Consider the following 7951-nt stretch of genomic DNA (forward strand, 5'->3'; position numbering starts at 1 on the left):
TCCCCCGCCCCAGTACTTACCAGCTTGGAGCCGCTGGGGACTGCCCGAATTATCAAAGCTCTCCAAATCTTTGCCGAAGATTCAGAGAGCTTTGAATTGATTTGGACCTTTAAATTGGTCCCCGGATTCGATCCGGATTTGGAGATTCAGCCCCTGAATCGGGCTGAATCTCCTCTGAATCGAATCACTACCCAAAGCTTTGCACAGCCCTAATAAACAGCAACAGAAGATTGCTTTCCTTATTGGACATAAGGGTTAGGGTAACAAGAAGTATGTCATGTTAGATTACCACAAGTATATTTTTCCTTTACCCAGACATTATTAGATAACCTGATGCATCTAAGACATTTGGAAAATAAGCAATGAATTAGTAACTTGTGCAATACCACTAACAGGAAACACAGCATGTGCAGTGCCTTGAAACAGCGTTAGTACATGTATAAATAGGAGCATGCATCCAGTTCTAAAAAAATAAGCTTTTATTGGAAGAGATTCATATTGCAAAGCATTCAAGACAGATTTTTGTTTTTTTTAAAAAAAAAACTAATTTATGAACATCTATGCAACAACTGTCAGCACTTTTCTTTACGGAAGACACTGTTGTCCTCAGCTATGAGTCAACTATTAGCATGAGGGACATCAGAGGTGCAGGAAATGCAGTTGATCTTTTACGTAGTTTGAAAGGAGTTGGTTTCCCGAGTGTCCTGGAAACTGGATTTACCGTTGTGCAGAAAACCACAATTCACAAAGGAAGATGATAGTTGATCTATGAATACCCACCTATAGGTGAGTCAGCAAAACAAACAGCATAGGGGAAAATAACCCCACTCAACGTCATGGCCCAAGGAAATTACTCATTGGTATTCCCAAAAAAATGACTTTAAGTCCCCTCAAGCCAATGACAATGGATTTTATACTCTGGCATGAATACAAACGCAAATCACTTGGCAGTACGGCAGACTGCTCTGTACAATGGCTGGCCTGGATTTATTGGCTGGGTTAGCATTTTACAAGTTTTTGATTTTAACTGGCACAATGGTGCTTCTTTTTTCCCCAGAGATGCAACCCAGATGCAACCACACCTTGCAGGGTGCAAGAGGTCAAACCAGGCATGATTGCTAGTGCAGACAATGCCTAAATCAACAGAAACAAAAGTGATGACAACTGAAAACGGGGGCAGGGGCCGAGACAAGTTATTGTGCTCCAGGCGGCATTCTTTTTAATTGAAACAAAAATCCTGACCGAATCCCTAAAACCCAGACCCCCAGTGGACCAAGTCAAGACATATTTGCCATTAATTTATATGGGGTCAGAGGTCTCTGAGGGTCACCTATTGAAGAGAAAATGCTGAAACTGAATAGTGGGCCACAGGTTTTCAAAGGCCTGAGCACACATTAAAAGTCATGTTTCACACATATTCTGCTCTGTGCTTTTCTTGGGCCCTACTGCCAACATGACTCCCTACTTCATTACTTATATTTAGACACTAATTTCTAGTAAATTGGCCTGATTGCAGGCTTCTAGTTTTACAGTCAAAGATCTTGGCTAAACTCTTTTAACTATAACTTTGCAGCAGTAGCTCAGAAATAGAGTTTGGATCTGATATTTACTAACGCCCTTCCCCAAATCAGCAACATTTAATGATATTTAAGCCCTGGGGAATATTGCCATTAAGGCATGCCACAGTATTGGTGTATGGCTTAGTAAACTGGTGATCACTGCCAAAGACAGTCAGTTTTATTGTGTAAACTAGGCAAAAGGTCAGTGTACTGGCAAATAGACAGGAATGTCTCATGGATACAAGTAGCGTAAAGAACTGGAAAATGGATCAGCTTCTCTATGTAAATATAGTAAAAGTGCATTTTGAACTCTTTGGCAAGTGTCAATTTTCTTGGGACGCGTCTTCAGGCCACCTAATTTGGGCACCCATTTGTATGAGCACAGAGTGAATCTGGTAGGAGTCTGAGGTTTGCAATCCCCTAGACTTTGTTTTTAACATTATTTTGTTAATGTTGCATAAGAAAAACCATCAGAAAAACAATATATTTTCCAAGGAAGTGACTCAATAGACAAGAAACATTGAAAAATAAATAGATTAATTGTTTGAGGTAAAATAAATAAAACGATGTTCAGCTTTCCAGCTGGTTTGGCTGGGTGAATATCATAGCCCTAATTTTCCAGTGTCTTGTCTCACTTCCCTGGGCTCCTTACGTCAAGTCCACATTCAAGTTTCTGTAACTTCCTCTTCCACTCTGATGGCTATGTTTTTCCAAACATGTTGCTTAATGCAGGAAAACTGATCAATTACTACCAAAAAACCCCAGAAAGGGCTATGGGCAGTGGCCTAGAATTTAGAAACCCATACAAGAAATTAGAAAATCCCTCTGAATGTATATCTTTTGGAGGGAAAAACAGGACTGATACCCTAATATTCAATAGGAATATTCACCATTGTTTTTACTTCCCATGTAAATTTGAGGTTTACATCTCTAGGCTTGGCAAGATTCGATTTTTATTGATAAACAACATTTTCACCCAACACTCCTACAGATGGAAAAATATTTCTGTTGGTAATCATCAAAATTTATGGAAAGGGGTTTAAAAAAATCTGGGATGGGGGTAAGGAAGCCCAGGGCATGCATGTGCACACACGTGGCAGCCACTACAGGGTGGACCCAGGGGAGCCCGAATTGCCCTGCCCATACTCTGCTTCTCTGGCAGTGGCTCGGGAGGCCACAGCAGGAGCTGGGGGCTGTGCTGGGCAGGAGGTTTGAAGGGGCAGGGCTGTTGGCAGCTGGGAGCCCAGTGCCACCGGCCATTTGCTCTGCCTAGGTCCCAGCAGGAGATCGGGTGCCAAACTCCCGGTGAGCCTGGCCTCTGCGTGATCCCGGCAGTGGCCAAACTCCCACTCAGCCTAGTCTGGCCCCTGTATGATCAAGTATGCTTTATTGACTTATGGCTATTTACTTTTATATTTTAACATATGATTTTTATAAAGCTTTTAATGGTATACTGTCATTACTAACTTGTCTGCCCCCACGCCACTAATTTTGCTCAACCCTGAAAATTTAAATCAATAATGATAATAATAATAACAAATGATAAAATTGAAATAATTGCTTAAAATAAACATAGATTTTAGCTGTCAAAATTATTAAAAAATAAAAATTGAATTCTGCCAAGCCTAAATATCTCCTAGGGAAAAATAAACCCTTCAAATGTAGTAAGCAGCACTCTTTCACCAACCACTCTACAAACTTGTTTCTTTTTGCCATCTGAGATTTAGCCAGCCCTGCTTGAAATGACCGGTTACACCAATGTGCCAAGCAACCCAGATCCTCCCTAACATTTTACTCTAGTTAACAGCAGCAGGGGATGATTTCTGCAACCACAAGGACTGATTTACTGAGTATTGTTCCATAGTGGATGGGAGAGGGAGAAATGGCTTGAGATCAACAAGGAGCATCCAGAGTTTGGAGGAATTTACCAGCTCTCTACAAAAGTAGACAGCTCTACGAATGCTGTACCTTAAGGTCTGGGCACAGTGCTGCCAGGTGGTGATGAGAGCTTAGCAAAGCCTGAGTACACATCTGTCCATGGAGCTCACTTCATTTCCTTCCTGCAGTGCTCTCTCTCCTTACTGGCCTAGGCCACTTTATTCATTTTCTGGCAGCTATTTAGTTAGTGCCTACTTTCCCCAGGACAGGGTTACAGATAGCATTGGCTTCCTAAGACAGGATGGTTACTAATCATTTAAGTACATGAAAATTTCATGGGTGCATTATTTTCTTCCTTAGAAGTCACTGACTCCTCTTCTGGAAAGTATCTGGGCTTTGCTAGTGCCTTGTTGGACACTCTGCTGTTATACTCACCTGAGCTAGAGGTTGAAAGTAATATAACAAAAGCCATCACAAACTACCTTCTCAGAGGAAGGTCAGATAAGTCACAAATGAAATAGCTTTTGTTTGGATTGAGAGTGGAGATGGCCCCAATCAGAATCCTAGAGACGGACAATCCTGAACGTTGGGGAAGTCCAGAGCTAAGCCAAATATTGAGAGTGCTCCCTGCCGCTGCACAGGGCTGACTTGAAATCCTGCCTCTGGCTACGTCCAGCATTTTGGAGACGCTAAACTAGACCTGGATGTAGATGCAAACACAATAGTTTGGCTGCGTCCCCACAGGAAGGGGCATATAGTTGGTGCAGGGAAAAAAAGCAGTGGCACAAATTCATGCCACTGCTTTTTGCCCCAGCATGTGCCCCTGTACATGCTCTGGGTGGAGCAGGAAAGACTAGAGCCAGCACCTTGGCTGGCTCCAGCAGCCTTACCTGGGATCCTGGGGGGCCTTCCTGGGCTCCAGTGGTGGCAATCTGGGTGCGTGGAGCCTGGCCAGCAGCTGGAGCATGGCTCTGGCTGGCAAAGCTCTGGTTTCAGGCGGTGCATGCTGCTGCCATGTGCAACATGCTGCTTTTTTCCAGCATGCTTTTTTGATACCAGGATTTTTAGGTATTTAAATTAGGCTCTGTGCTGCAAATATGCAGCACAGAAAACCAAATCACATAGATGGGGTGTGTTTTGTAGTGGGGGGGCCAGCACTGAAACCCAGGTCCAGCTCCCTGCTGCTGGTACGCTGCCTGCCCTGCACAGGCAGGCAGCATGCTTCAGCATCAGAGCAAGGGCCAACCATAGAGACGCTTTGGCAGCCAGAGCATCTTTGTGGAGGACCTACCTCCGGTTGCCCCGCATTTTTTGTCTGCGTTTTTTTTTGACTCTTGGATATTCAGAGGTCTAATTTTGCCCCCGCGCTGCAAATTTGCAGCGCGGGGAACATTTTCTCATTCCTGCACATGCCTCTTGCAGCCTCTCAAAGGAGTTTGAGAGGCCGCAAGTGGCATGTGTGGGCTCATTTGGACATGCCCATTGAGTCTAAGGCCTAAACACACAAGACAGAGATGGTGGATGGAGAGCCAGGTGACCCTTACCCAGGGTCACAGAACAGGTCAACAGTAGAGTCAGAAAGAGAATGCAGGTCTCCCAAGTCTCAGTCCAATATCCAATCCAAGCTACTTGCCCTGTTCTTTGTGCTTGTACCTGCAGTTAGCAAAACATTTCCACGCCATTAGCAGTGTGGATGATTGCTGGTGGCAGGTTCATTAATGCTGTTGGAAATGATGCAACTAAAATTGCTGTATGAGTGATGTGTTCCCAGCATTTTATTCAATAAAGCCTCTCATTAAAGCCCATGCACCCTCTCATTAATTTCCTCTTTAAGATTTGGTTAAAAAAGAAATAGAAAGTCTGATTTAACTCTTAATACCCACTCCCCTTCCCCATACACCTTTTCTGCTCACCTCAAAAATTCTCTAGGGGATAAACAATTTTGTCTTCCAAGAAACATTAAGTGCATCTTTAAGAAAAAGTTTTAAGAAGGGACAGCTCCTTGTATCATTGAAAGACCCTAATACTATATACTTTAAGAAAACTTATAGAAAAGGTTTTATAGACTTGGAGTGGCTGAGACATATGAAGCACCTTTGATAGGCATGTATCAGTGATATTTAAATGAGGGCTGGGTATAGTTGCTTTGCTTATTTTCAAACTTAGTGGAACATAACTGTGAAAATCTGACTTGGTTGCTATTGGGTTCATGATATGCTTGGGAAATATGAGGGGGAAAAAGAAGCAGAGAACAAAAGAAGGAAGAGAAGGTGGCTCCACCTGCCTCCTTGGTGGCATGAGTACAAGGCTGCCTGTGGTCTCTGTTGGTTGGGCAAAGGTCCCCTTTAGCTCTGGGTTGCCAGCACCTCCTCTGGCTCTCTCATGAGAAGTCCAAGAGAGAAGGCTGCCTAGGCTGGCCTGCGGGCCAGGAGGGTATAATTTCAAGACTGCTCCCTGGTAGGGCATAGGCATCCCCCTCTGTTCCTCTTGGGCTGCCAAGGGGTGTTTTTCCCCTCTGACCCATGCATCGCTCAGATGGGCTCCTGAGTCCACCTGAAAATTGTGGGCTGCAAAGCTGCATGTCATAATGCCCTGCTTTCTTCAGGGGTAGCCGGCCCCCACGCCAAGGCCTTGTAGAGTTAGTGCTGCAATCCAAGCCCTGGAAGGGGCTACAAGGATGGATAGCCCAGATTTGGGTTTTTTTCTTTTAAATCTGGAGGTGGCTGAAAGCCCTTGGGCCATCTCACCTAAAGGGAAGACAGCTCTGCCTGTATGCTTTGTGGCTCCAGGCCTGGGCTAGGAAGAGAGACTGCAGAAGTTCAAGCCTGCCCTCATCCTCCGCTAGGTGGGCAAAGGGCCCTTCTTGGGCATGCCCAATTCCTCCCCCAGCCCCATTTTCTGCAGGCTGTGATCCATGGTCAGGTGAAGAGTCCTGTCATGCACCAACAGTCTTCTCTTTTAGAGAAGGGGCAAGGTGCTGCCTCACGGGGGCTCCTAGCTGTGGACTGTATTCTTGAGTGCGAAATCTGGCCATTTGAGGGGACCCAAAAAACCAAGCTGCGCCTGCCATGAAGCATTCAGCAGTATTTCCCAGTGGAGGTATAGTTCGGGATTGTGGCATTCCAGGTTTATCAAGAGTGAAGTTTTCCTCAGATGCTCTGTGGGAAACATTTCACTCAGTGGAAAACCAGTTTTCACAGTAAAACAGTTTTGACTGAAAGCTTTTGATTAGCCTGAGCCATCACCTAACCTCCACTACTGGGACACATCATCAGAAAACAAAGCTCCATAAAGTGGATAGTGCTGGTCAATGAGGTGGTGGCTGATTAAACACATTCCAGTCCCCTGCTCTGCTAGCGGGGTGCCTAAGGGTCTCCAGCAGAGCTTCTATCTGTCTCTATAGGCCGAGGGCATAAAAAGAAATGTGGTTGTAAAAAACCTACCTACTCTGCAAGGAGAATGTGCACCCTACAGTGCAGAATTCTTTCCTGGCACAGCTTCTTGTGGCAGCAAGGTAAATCCTACTCGTATCACATAAAGTAGATAAAGACATGCAGTGTCAATATAATGATGAGAACATGAAAACATACACACAACATATCCTGTCTATAAAAGTCTGGAAATCTTTTTGGTATGTTTGTGAGACGCACTCAGGTAGATTTTACTTTGTGCAACAGAACTAAAAGGGGACTAGAAACCACGTTATCAATACTTTAGAAAACAGAATGAAAATCATCACAGAGCTATGTGAAACAATACTGAAACACTGCACAGAGACTCTAGTTCATATATATATGTGCTGACCAGCAACATTTATTCCTTTATATAGAACACCATTGGTGTTTCTCTGCAACTTCTTTTGCAAAGGGGTATCTTGAACTAACTTGCGTCTCTCCTTTTAGACAGTGTTTATGTAAGGAAGATAACCTGGAATCAATCTTCCTACGTTACAGTTACAAAATGTGGAAGCACGTGTATTATGCAGAGCATTTAAGGCTGTAAGTGAAGGACAGGACACCCCTCTTCTGATTTGCAAGCATGAATAGTTAAGCTCAGAGTACGTCTTTTGCTTCATTTGTATGTGGGCCAACAAAGTGTTATCGTAAATATTGATATAAAGATGTGAATTTACAACAGCTCATGACAGTTTTATTTTAATGAAATTTAAAAAGGCAATTATTAGTTATACATACACACAACTGATCCTGTAATTGTTAGTCATAAATATAGAACATTCAGAAGTACAAAATACACTTTATCCACAGCACAGTTTCACATCATTATGAAGAGTTTAAACAGATAAGTAACCAAGTGGTAACTTGATGACTGAAGCCCATTTTTGGCATTTTTAAAAACAGGTTGTTACTCTAAGCAAACTGATCCACATCCATGCAGTTGTAAACCCATGAAAACATGCTCATTCTGGAGCCGGAACAGTGCAGGAATAAATGTGATGATACTGCCCCCATTTTGTTTTCTCCTTTCATTTTTTGAATGGATTTTCTTTCTTTCCC

Source organism: Alligator sinensis, unplaced genomic scaffold, assembly GCF_000455745.1.
Source record: "Alligator sinensis unplaced genomic scaffold, ASM45574v1 scaffold1318_3, whole genome shotgun sequence".
In the NCBI taxonomy this organism is placed as follows: domain Eukaryota; kingdom Metazoa; phylum Chordata; order Crocodylia; family Alligatoridae; genus Alligator; species Alligator sinensis.